Raw genomic sequence first — 12863 nt, 5'->3', positions numbered from 1 at the left:
ATATGGGCACCACACAACAGCTGCATATTCTAGCTTTGGCCTAACAAAAGTCATGAACAATTTCTTTAGTATATCGCCATCCATGTATTTAAATGCAATTCTGAAGTTAGAAAGCATAGCATAGGCTCCTTGCACAATATTCTTTATGTGGTCCTCAGGTGATAGTTTTCTATCTAGAACCACTCCTAGATCTCTTTCTTTATCAGAATTCTTTAAAGATTTCTCACATAATATATAGGTTGTGTGGGGTCTATGTTCTCCTATTCCACATTCCATAACATGACATTTATTAACATTAAATTCCATTTGCCAAGTGGTGCTCCATATACTTATTTTGTCCAGGTCTTCTTGAAGGGCATGACAGTCATCTAAATTTCTTATCCTTCCTATTATCTTAGCATCATCAGCAAACATGTTCATATAATTCTGTATACCAACTGGTAGATCATTTATGTACACAATAAACATCACTGGTGCAAGAACTGAACCCTGTGGTACTCCACTTGTGACATTTCTCCATTCTGATACATTGCCTCTGATTACTGCCCTCATTTTTCTATCAGTCAGAAAATTTTTCATCCATGATAGAAGCTTACCTGTCACCCCTCCAATATTTTCCAGTTTCCAGAACAACCTCTTATGTGGAACTCTGTCGAAAGCCTTTTTTAGGTCCAGATAGATGCAGTCAACCCAACCATCTCTTTCCTGTAATATCTCTGTGGCTCGATCATAGAAACTGAGTAAATTCGATACACAGGATCTTCCAGATCAAAAACTATACTGTCTGTCTGATATTATATCATTTCTCTCTAGGTGTTCTACCCATTTAGTTTTGATTAGTTTTTCCAATACTTTCACTATTACACTTGTCAATGATACAGGTCTATAATTGAGGGGGTCTTCCCTGCTGCCACTTTTGTAGATTGGAACTATGTTAGCCTGTTTCCACCCGTCTGCTACGATTCCTGTACACAGGGATGCCTGAAAGATCAGGTGAAGTGGAATGCTGAGCTCGGGTGCACATTCTCTCAGAACCCATGGTGAAACGCCATCTGGGCCAGCTGCTTTGTTCTTACCGAGCTCCTTGAGCATTTTTTCCACTTCGTCTCTAGACACCTCTATGTGTCTAGACACACTCTGTGTGTGTGTGTAATTACCTAAGTGTAATTACCTAAGTGTAGTTACAGGATGAGAGCTACGCTCGTGGTGTCCCGTCTTCCCAGCACTCTTTGTCATATAACGCTTTGAAACTACTGACGGTCTTGGCCTCCACCACCTTCTCACTTAACTTGTTCCAACCGTCTACCACTCTATTTGCGAAGGTGAATTTTCTTATATTTCTTCGGCATCTGTGTTTAGCTAGTTTAAATCTATGACCTCTTGTTCTTGAAGTTCCAGGTCTCAGGAAGTCTTCCCTGTCGATTTTATCAATTCCTGTTACTATTTTGTACGTAGTGATCATATCACCTCTTTTTCTTCTGTCTTCTAGTTTTGGCATATTTAATGCTTCTAACCTCTCCTCGTAGCTCTTGCCCTTCAGTTCTGGGAGCCACTTAGTAGCATGTCTTTGCACCTTTTCCAGTTTGTTGATGTGCTTCTTAAGATATGGGCACCACACAACAGCTGCATATTCTAGCTTTGGCCTAACAAAAGTCATGAACAATTTCTTTAGTATATCGCCATCCATGTATTTAAATGCAATTCTGAAGTTAGAAAGCATTGCATAGGCTCCTTGCACAATATTCTTTATGTGGTCCTCAGGTGATAGTTTTCTATCTAGAACCACTCCTAGATCTCTTTCTTTATCAGAATTCTTTAAAGATTTCTCACATAATATATAGGTTGTGTGGGGTCTATGTTCTCCTATTCCACATTCCATAACATGACATTTATTAACATTAAATTCCATTTGCCAAGTGGTGCTCCATATACTTATTTTGTCCAGGTCTTCTTGAAGGGCATGACAATCATCTAAATTTCTTATCCTTCCTATTATCTTAGCATCATCAGCAAACATGTTCATATAATTCTGTATACCAACTGGTAGATCATTTATGTACACAATAAACATCACTGGTGCAAGAACTGAACCCTGTGGTACTCCACTTGTGACATTTCTCCATTCCGATACATTGCCTCTGATTACTGCCCTCATTTTTCTATCAGTCAGAAAATTTTTCATCCATGATAGAAGCTTACCTGTCACCCCTCCAATATTTTCCAGTTTCCAGAACAACCTCTTATGTGGAACTCTGTCGAAAGCCTTTTTTAGGTCCAGATAGATGCAGTCAACCCAGCCATCTCTTTCCTGTAATATCTCTGTGGCCCGATCATAGAAACTGAGTAAATTCGATACACAGGATCTTCCTGATCGAAAACCATACTGTCTGTCTGATATTATATCATTTCTCTCCAGGTGTTCTACCCATTTAGTTTTGATTAGCTTTTCCAATACTTTCACTATTACACTTGTCAATGATACAGGTCTATAATTGAGGGGGTCTTCCCTGCTGCCACTTTTGTAGATTGGAACTATGTTAGCCTGTTTCCACACGTCTGCTACGATTCCTGTACACAGGGATGCCTGAAAGATCAGGTGAAGTGGAATGCTGAGCTCAGATGCACATTCTCTCAGAACCCATGGTGAAACGCCATCTGGGCCAGCTGCTTTGTTCCTCCCGAGCTCCTTTAGCATATTTTCCACTTCATCTCTAGACACCTCTATCCGCTCTATGTTGTTCTCTGGAATTCTTATTGTGTCTGGTTCTCTGAATATTTCATTTTGTACAAACACACTTTGGAACTTTTCATTTAATGTTTCACACATTTCCTTTTCATTTTCCGTGAATCTGTTTCCCATTTTCAACCTCTGGATATTATCCTTTACCTGCAATTTGTTGTTTATGAATTTGTAGAATAGGCCCGGTTCTGTTTTACATTTATCTGCTATCCCTTTTTCAAAATTTCTTTCTGCCTCTCTCCTTACTGCTGTATAATTGTTTCTCGCATCTTTGTATCGCTGGTATGTTTGGGGGTTTGGCCTCTTCCTATACTGATTCCATTTTTGTGTCTTTTGGTCTCTTGCCCTCTCACAATTTCTGTCGAACCAATCCTGTTTTCTGGTCCTGCATCTCTGTTTTGGTATGAATGTTTGTGTGCCTTCCTCGTATAGTTTTAAAAATTTGGCATACATTTCATTTACTTCCCTGCCTAGCAACAATTCTGTCCAATTACACTCATTAAAAAAATTTCGAAGTTCCCCATAGTTGCCTCTCTTTAAATCGAGTTTATCAACTGTTTCAATGTCCCCATTTTCTTCTAGATGATATCTTAAAGCATATTTAATGTCTAACAGGACGTGATCACTCTTTCCCAAGGGAGGAAGGTACTGGATGTCAAAAATCTCTTCTTCTTTCCTGGTGAATACTAGATCCAGTACTGACGGTATATCTCCTTCCCTCATTCTTGTGGCTTGCTTTATGTGTTGATACAAGAATGTCTCCAGAATGAGGTTTACAAATCTGCATGTCCAAAAGTCCTCCGTTCTTGCTTCATAGGCCTCCCAGTCTATTGCTCTAAAGTTGAAGTCCCCCAGTATCAACAGTCGTGATTTATCTTTATCTGCTTGTACAATAATATCTCTCATGACCATTATGAGGCCCTCTCGTTTGTCATCCAGTTCTTCCTTTGTCCACGTGTTGCTTGCTGGTGGGCTGTAGGCATTTACAATTATCAGGTTATCATCCTGATTCCAGACCTGCAATGCCATTATGTCAATATCTCGAGGGTTTTCAAATATTAACTCTTTTACCTTCAGGTGTTTTTTCACCAGTACAGCCACTCCTCCTCCCTTCCTAGTTTTCCTGTCACGTCTCCAAACTGAGTAGCCTCTTGGGAATATGACTTCATTTATTATATTTCCTTCAAGTTTCGTTTCTGATAATGCAACAATATCTGGGACCCTAAGCTGGATTATATCTTGCAACTCCAAAGTTTTTGACCTCACTCCATCTATGTTGGTATATACAATTTTCAGGAACATGTTCCCTTTTCCTTTGCTCTTTACTCCCCCTTCCACTACTGATCTTGTTGCTTTGTTTTTATGTACCATTTCACAAGCTTTCCAGTCCCTGTCACTTTGTAAAAAAAAGAATTTCTGTCTTCTTCATTTCTATCCCCATTTAGCCGTTTTGCCTCAATTAAGTTCATTTTCAGCTTTTCTCTGTCTTCCTTGGAGAGGTCTTGTCTTATTGACCAAGATTTGCCAACCTCATCACTCTGCAGTTTCCTGGCATTTCTTAGCACTTCCATCATGTTTTTCACTCCATTAAAGGTCACCCTTAAGGGGCGGTTCTTTTCTTTCTCATATTTTCCTATTCTTCTAAAATCACTGACATTTTCCTTTGAGCCTTCTCCTAAACCTACTATTTTCTCTATGATTTTCATCTCTTCTGCCGCTCGGTCCACCCTAGATGAAATTTCCTTCTCTAAACATCCAAAAATGATTATGGACTTAGTTCTATCTGCAGTGTTTTGTACCAGTTTACTGTTGGTAACCAGTTCTTTCCTAATTGCTTGCCTAATTTCTGCTTCTTGTTGGTCATTTCTTTCTCGTTGGTGTGTGTGTGTGTGTGCGTGCGTGCGTGCGCAAGTGATTTATAAACACATTTTGAGATATAGGCTGTTAACCATTGCAGTGTATTGAATTGATTGATTATTAATGTTGGTGTGACACTGTTTCTACATCTTTATAGAGATCCAGTATTTGAGCAAGTCATTGATTGTTACTCGTTAGATTATTTTGTCCGTGTGACAAGTATTATTTCTCATTTGTGTGTTGTGTTGTGGTATAGGGATACCCTTGTTTGAGGTTTGTCTGGTGACACGAGATAATTAATACTTAAGATTAATTATTTAAAGCTATCTAATGTATTAGTGAAGTCAGTACAGTAATGTAATTAGTAAAGTCATTGTCATTGATTGTTAGCTGTCAGTGTATTAAGTGTTAATTAATTTGTTGACTGTCTAGTAACATTAACATAATTGTTAGTGATTAATTAACATACATTAATAATTAATTACTCAATTTATCTTTGATTGCCGTCAAAGTGACGTGTGTGTTAACGTGATTGATTGAATGTCTTGGCGACATTGATGGTTGAAGCAACTGTTGTTGTTGTGGTATGTCCTAGTGACCCGGGCTAAAGTAACGTAGTTACTTGTGGGTGTGTTGTTGGTGTGATTGTCCTTGTGACATGGTAATTACCTAAGTGTAGTTACAGGATGAGAGCTATGCTCGTGGTGTCCCGTCTCCCCATGGTTGTTCACTTCATGTGTTCATGTCATGTTTTGGTGTTTGAGTTGACAAGAGTGTGCATAAAGTGTTTCAGGTTAGTTAACATTTGTTGTTGACCTGTCCAGTGGATCGAGGCCTTGTCTCTATACACCTGTCAGGTGGTGGGTCAGGAGACCTTCTGCAAAAGGGGTGTTTGGCAGATTTGAAGTGACACTCTTGGTTTAATGTAAAGTGTTGGGCTGTGGATTAGACAATAAGTTTGTTGAATAAATTGTTATTTTGTTTACACAGGCCATTGTCATTCCTCATTCTGCAGTACTGTCCCATTCATTACCTTACTTAACAATTGTCCTTAAGAGGCACTTAAAGCTGGTTCAGGTTCCAGCCCCTAACCCCAATCACTGAATATTAAATTCGGTGTGAGAACCCGTCCACTACCTGCTATATTAGCTGCAAGCGAGTTGCAGAGAGAACGATCCAGTGAGAGAAGGTGTTGTAGTGCATTGTGGAGGGGAAGACCACCTTGGTCTTCATCCTTCTTCTGTACTACTGGATCTTTGGTGGTTCCTCAAGCCTCTCACCTTTTGGATTGGCAATATCGCATCAGGCTTCTCCTCATGGGGCCTGTGTGTGGTCAACCTGGAAGTAGAATCTCGCATCTGGCTTACCAACGTGGGGCTAGGGCACTTAACAGTAAATTCGCCATAGCCAGGTGGAGTAAAGTATAATCTCACGGTTTTGGTTTACGATTTTTTGGTGTACCCTCCGTCTCTTGGAACGGCTTAAAATCATAAACGAAGGTAACACTGTATTGCCTTCTGGAGCTACCAGCTGTGAACAGCCTTTGTACATCTTGATCATGTCCATAAGTATCTAGTGTTATTCCCCAAAATGTTCTTTGTATTAGTGGCTTTATTTAATATGCATACTCTATTCCTAATAATTAACTATTGTATCATGTTCTTAATTTTATTTAGAAAATACATATATTTATTTAGACACTCATAAATGCACATATACTATTAAGTATTTATTAGTGAAGAATAAATTACTTCTTTAATTTGACTTGAGGAATGCATTTCAGGCTCTGCTGCGACCTGCAGTACCGAGAACATTTTTGGACAAACCAGTTACATGACGTGTCCACAGTTAACAGATGCACAAGATAAAGTGTACTGCTGTGGAACCAAGAGAAGTCGCTACTGTTGTGACACCCCATATGGAGTTGATGATGAAGTTCTCAAGCAATTTGCTGACAAGTAAGCCTTATTTTGGATATTTTTTTCTGGGAGGAGCCCCTTGGTGGCTGCCTGAAGCTATCTTGCCGAGAATGCTTCCCACAACTGAAACACAGCAATCGCAGGAGTCTTTCCGTGGGGAGCCCCTACGGCTCCTTGGAGCTTATCGGGCTTATGTATGTTATATTAGACTGGGACATTAGCTAAGGAGTTCAGACCTACCAGGGACCAGTGTCAGAACCTGGCCCCTTCAGAGAGGTTTCAGGAAGCAATGGCCCTGGAAAACCCCCTTGTGGTTGGGGTTTTCCTTATCTGCCTGAACCCGGAATGTGTCTTCTGGGTTCCAACCCATCTTGTGTGGGTTCGTTGGTTGCTGTGCCCTTGTCTCTGGGTGACAGTCGCCACTTTTACCTCCGTCATGCTGCCTGTTCGGTCACTTGACACCTTGACCCGGAGTCTTGCGAGTTGTTCTGTTTGTTCTCCCGTACTCTCCTGATGTTATTACTGTTCTGAGTACAGGCGGCATCCTCGTTGCAAGCTTGGTTTAGTTTGCTGCAACGCGCTAGGTTGGTTTCCCACCCGGATGCCCCGGGGCCGCCCCATTTTGGTTAGGTGCTGTTCGCCCCTTTTCCCTCCCTGTTCCCGGCTCCTGACCGTCTGCGGGTTTCGGGGTCGGGGTGGGGTTTAGTTGAGGCCAAGACTCGGGCAGTTTCAGGGACTGCCCTGTTCGGGTTGGGGACGGAGGTTTTCGAGCCTGTTCCTCCTGCCTTGGCTTCTGGGTCTTAACAGCGGCCCTTTCTTGCTCCCTTTCCCCAGGACTTTTCCTTTTCTTTAAGGGCAGAGGGCATGGAGGACAGCTCTGCCTCAGGGGCCTCTGTTGCGGGTTCCTGGGGCTGTGGGGGATGCCTGCTAGCAGTTCTGGGGCTGTTTGCCCCTGCCTGGTTTTTCTGCTTCTGGGCGGAGTTTTTAGTCCATTTAGTCTTCTTTCTTCCCTCATTTGCTGGCGTGTTTTCATATTTATTGCGTCGATCACGGCCCCCCCTGTTTCTGGTGGCCATTTTCTTCCGCCGGTTTCCCGGCGTGGCCACCAGGGCGGTGTTGCGGTTTGTTTACATGCGCTTGGGTGTGCGAGCTAGCGTCTTGGGTAAGTTTTTCACCTTTGTTCCTCTGGGAACGCTTGGGTGTTGGTTTTTACAACAGTTTTTCCATTTTCTGTCTGTTTTGGGTCTGGACCATAGGGTTTGGGCTTGGTGTCAGTCTGTTTCTGCTTGCTCCCGCACCTTGTCCCTCGGCTTTCGGTCTGCTTTGGCCGTTTCCCTGGGGGGTTCTGTCTGGGGGCTGTGCTTTGCCTTTCTGTGGTGTATTTCTGCCAGCAAATGTGGTAGTTTGGGTTTGATTGCAGATTCCCCAGGTACGATCCCGGGTTCCTATGGGTTCTTTGATTTCGTTCCGGAGGTTTCTACCTCTTGGGCCCCCTTTGTGGGTTCTGGGGGCTTTGTTTCCTCGTGTGTGACCCGGTTCTGCCTTCTGCGGTTCCAGGGTCTTCCTGGCTTGCAGGCTGATTTTTTTGGGTCTTGGCACGTGTTGTGGTCGTGCCGGGGCCCTTGGGTTTTGTTGTCGAGATGGGCCTTTTGATGCAGTTTTGTGCTTTCTTGGTGCCTTCTTCACCTGGCCAGCATGATCTCTGCCCATTGGTCGGCGGCTTCTATTTTTCTTTTCTTTATTTAATTTTTTTGTGTGTGTGTGTGTACACTTGTATACGTGTACATGTGTACACTTGTATACGTGTACATGTGTACACTTGTATACGTGTACATGTGTACACTTGTATACGTGTACATGTGTACACTTGTATACGTGTACATGTGTACACTTGTATACGTGTACATGTGTACACTTGTATACGTGTACATGTGTACACTTATATTACATTAGAAAGAACTTTTTCAGCATCTGAGTAGTTAGTAAATGGAATGCACTTGGAAGTGATGTGGTGGAGGCTGACTTCATACACAGTTTCAAATGTAGATATGACAGAGCCCAGTAGGCTCAGGAATCTGTACATCAGTTGATTGACGGTTGAGAGGCGGGACCAAAGGGTCAGAGCTCATCCCCACAAGCACAATTAGGTGAGTATGTGTGTAATTACCTAAGTGTAGTTACAGGATGAGAGCTACGCTCGTGGTGTCCCGTCTTCCCAACACTCTTTGTCATATAACGCTTTGAAACTACTGATGGTCTTGGCCTCCACCACCTTCTCACCTAACTTGTTCCAACCGTCTACCACTCTGTTTGCAAAAGTGAATGTTCTTATATTTCTTCGGCATCTGTGTTTAGCTAGTTTATATCTATGACCTCTTGTTCTTGAAGTTCCAGGTCTCGGGAAATCTTCCCTATGGATTTTATCAATTCCTGTTACTATTTTGTATATAGTGATCATATCACCTCTTTTTTCTTCTGTCTTCTAGTTTTGGCATACTTAATGCCTCTAACCTCTCCTCGTAGCTCTTGCCCTTCAGTTCTGGGAACCACTTAGTAGCAAGTCTTTGCACCTTTTCCAGTTTGTTGATGTGCTTCTTAAGATATGGGCACCACACAACCGCTGCATATTCTAGCTTTGGCCTAACAAAAGTCGTGAACAATTTCTTTAGTATATTGCCATCCATGTATTTAAAAGCAATTCTGAAGTTAGAAAGCATGGCATAGGTGGAGCTTCATACCCAAAGAGAAGGAAAAGAAAGGGCTGACCCAGGAGATGGCAGAGACAAACTCCGCAACGCAAGGATAGACCGCAGGCTGGTGGATTTAAAGACTCTGTGGATGACCTGGAAGACCCGAGCCCGGAAAAAGGGAACGAGGAGAACCGGATCAACCCAAAGCGCATCCCAAGGACCCCTCCGGAAAGCAGCCATCTCGACCATCGCCAGGACGGAGAAAGGCTGCGAACGTACAAACCTACCACCAATACCAAAAGGGCAGAAACCCCTGCACCGGAAGAGAGCCGGAAGCTCCCCGACTCGACCCGCAGAGGCCCATGCCAACAAAATATGGCCTATGAAAAACAATCTTGAACCGAAGGGGCAACCACAAACTGAGAAGAAAGATAAGAGGGTACCCTGATCAAGGACCAGGATGACTCGGGCGACGCATGAGCAGGCCGGAGGTGAAACAAAACACGAGAAAGCGGACGGAACAGGGCGGATGTAATGTCCACCCCCGAACGCAACGGTGAGCCGTGCGTTCGGGGTGGACGTTTCGTGCGGTGCTGGCTCTGCCAGCACCGCACGAAACGAGGCGACAGTAAGAAGCATCAAATATCAGTCCTGAAAACCCAAGAAAGGACAAGACAACCCGATACGAAACAGAAGACAACCTACGAAGAGCAAGAAAATGGCGAATAAAAACACCAGGAAAGTCATACTGTCACAGAGACGAAGCTCGCAGGTGGGACACCATCAATGAAGCCACCTAATCACCATAGAAATGGTGATACACCCGTGTCGAAATAACAGATGCGAAGAGCCGAGAAGGCCGAACCAGTCACGTACAGGACCGGTCTGACCTGCCGAAAGAGGCGGAGCCGCGGGTCGGACAACTATCAAACAGCGTCTGAAAATAAAGCTGGGCCAGCCACCAAGGGACCACGAGGTAGTAGCAATCCCGGTTGCAATTCTTTTTACCATGTCGTAGTTGATTAAGGCACATGCATCTTGGATCATCCTAGACGTAAGTTCGAACTCTCATCACGGCCCTTGTGGATTTATTAATTTGATATCGAGCTATTGTTATTTGTGTGTGTGTTCGGGTAGCTTGTCTGGCGAGTTCTTGGGGTATGCACAAACGGCATCACAGTACCGTTCATAGCCAGAGTGTGTCCAACGTCCTGGCAAACAGTTTGTCCCGGTTCCTTCCTCTTTCCACAGAATGGACCATTGATGCCGATTCCTTCCTCTTTCCACAGAATGGACCATTGATGCCGATTCCTTCCTCTTTCCACAGAATGGACCATTGATGCCGATTCCTTTCCCTGGCTTTGCTGGATGTTCAGGCGCCCACATGATCTCTTCTTGTTGGCATGGTCTCTGTCTGCCCCTTTGTGGTGCTGTTCCCCCAACTGTGTTTGGCTGGGCTTGTCGAGATTGGGGTTTCTTTACCTCTTTTCCCCGGTCCAGCTGTTGCTCAGAGTGTCTGGGGTCTTATAGGGGAAGAGTGATTCTGCCGACCAGCCCAACCTTGATGTCCGAACCTGGGCGTTTTTCTGCAGCTCTGCCTCTTCAAGAGGATTTGGAAAGTGACTTGCCTTGCTAGTTCGGCCTTCTCTTCTGCTCTCTGCATCTGGAGTTTTTGTCGCATATGTTTGTGATCAGGTGGCTGGGTTGGTGTCCCACCTGCGGTCATCTCGGCAACAGTATAAAGTCTCTTGGCAGTCTTTTTAGCATTTTCTATCCTTTCACCATTGTCCTTCGGGTTCTGAACAGGTTGTTTCTTGATCGGCGTCTTATGCCAAATACTGTTGCCTCTTATTGTGCGGTGTTGGAGGAGCTGCTCCAGCTTATGATCGGGGTTGATACGTCTTTAGTCCGTCTCGCAACCTTTCTCGCGCTTGCCACCTGACCCTGCCTGGTCTCTGGACCAAGTTCTTTCTTTTCACTCTTCTGCTTGCTTTACTGTGTAGTGGCCCCTTCGGTTCGTGATCGTTCCTTAAAGGCTGTGTTTTTGCTTTATTTGGCCTCAAGTGGTTGGGTGGGCAAGTTTCATACTCTTCTCCTGTGCAAAGGGTTTTGTTCTTTTGGCCCTATTTGGCGCTTTGTTCCATTGCAGCCGGCTCTTTTCCTGGCGAAGAATGACTCTGCAGGCTTCCAGAGGGGTCCTTTGGTTGTGGATGCTTGGTTGATTTGGTAAAGGGTGAATCAAGCACTTTGTCTAGTGGCAGCTTTTCGCCGTTACCTTCGTGCCACCGGTTCTGTTTCAGTTGACTCTTGTTGGTTGATCCAGTTTCCCTGATTCCCTGTTCCAGGGCTTGTATTTCTCAGGTCATCTGCAGTGTCATTAACTAGCCAACTTGTGGTCTACCCTAATGCTCATGATGTCTGGAAGTATGCCACTCTGATGGCAGTGTTTGCTAATGTGTTGGGCCGATGTTTGGGATTGGGAGCGGGGATTTTGAAGATCAAACATGGTCTTGGTGGCCAAGTATCTTGTGAACGTTCCTGGTCATCAGAGGCCTTGTATGGCTTTAGGTTATCTGTCGCAGCAGATGATCCCATCTTCGCTTTCATACCTATGGTGTTGCCTCCTCCCTGGGTAGTTAGCTTCAGTGAGCCTTGAGGAGCTCCCCCTAGAAAACCAGTGTTGAATGTAATGAAATGCCAGTTTGTGTAATCCCCAGAAAATCCCTGGCATCCTCCCCACCCCTCCTTCCCCAGGGAGTCAGAATGTTGCATCATCATAGAACAGAGGGGTGGTGCAGACTAGCTGACCTGGTCTGCCTCCCTCCTCTCCCAGGAGAAGGGGGGGGGGGGAACTAGCTCACTCTAGTTTTCATTTTTTTCTTTTTAATAGTTCAGGGAGTTTTTTGAGCAGTTTTAAAACTGTAGTCACAGTTTTAACCATGCATTGGTGTTTTGTTTCACTGACTTTCTGGGTGGTTTCCCTGTTGGTGGCAATTATGATTAACATTAAATGTAAAGCATTTGTAGGCCACCACTCCGTGTGCCTGTGAGGGGGCCAGGTTCTGACTCATGGTCACCGGAAGGTCAACTAATGGCACCTACTAGTTTGGCACTAAATCAGTGAGATAGCTTCAGAAAGTCTCCAGGGCTCGCCCAGAAATTGGCATTTAATTCCATTCACTGCTGGTTTTATGAAGAATAACCTTAATATCCAAGCCTTATTGTTGGAGAAAAGATTTTAATCATTTCAATGGGGGGGAGAGGGGGGGAGGCATTAAAATATTAAAACTGCTAGTTTACCTGGAAAACAGAGTGAAATTCTCCAAAATACAGTGCTCTGTCAAAAATCCAGACCTCCATATCCTCTAAACAGTAAATCTGATCACCCTACCAGATTTCTCCTCCAAAATTTTAGTTTTTAGGAAAAAAGGCAATGTCGGGAGGGGGATCAAAGTGAAATCTGGGTTGTTGGTTAGGCAAGTAATTTCCATCTAATTAGATTTTCCTTTTTTTTTTTTTTTTTTTTTTTTTTTGGCTGATCTGACTTTATTAATAAATATTAAAAATAATGCATTTATATTTTTTGAAGTGGTTTACAAACATTTTACAGTACTGTACTGTATATTGTACAAATGTTTGTGACTTTTGAGGTCTCCA

At 43.7% G+C, this 12863-nt stretch overlaps 1 non-coding gene across 1 annotated transcript in view; it reads left to right on the top strand.

The window, feature by feature from the left end:
- The first annotated feature begins 6350 nt into the window (after positions 1–6350).
- LOC123763707 (uncharacterized) overlaps positions 6351–12863 on the top strand; it is a 42548-nt gene continuing 36035 nt past the window's right edge. Inside the window, exon 1 of the transcript XR_011222695.1 lies at positions 6351–6555. This is a non-coding gene — a transcript (uncharacterized protein). The remainder of the gene's footprint in view (positions 6556–12863) is intronic.

This window comes from Procambarus clarkii, chromosome 52, assembly GCF_040958095.1.
Source record: "Procambarus clarkii isolate CNS0578487 chromosome 52, FALCON_Pclarkii_2.0, whole genome shotgun sequence".
NCBI classification, from domain to species: Eukaryota; Metazoa; Arthropoda; class Malacostraca; order Decapoda; family Cambaridae; genus Procambarus; species Procambarus clarkii.
The sequence above is the reverse complement of the archived record's forward strand: the minus strand, read 5'-3'. Positions and strand labels throughout refer to the sequence as shown.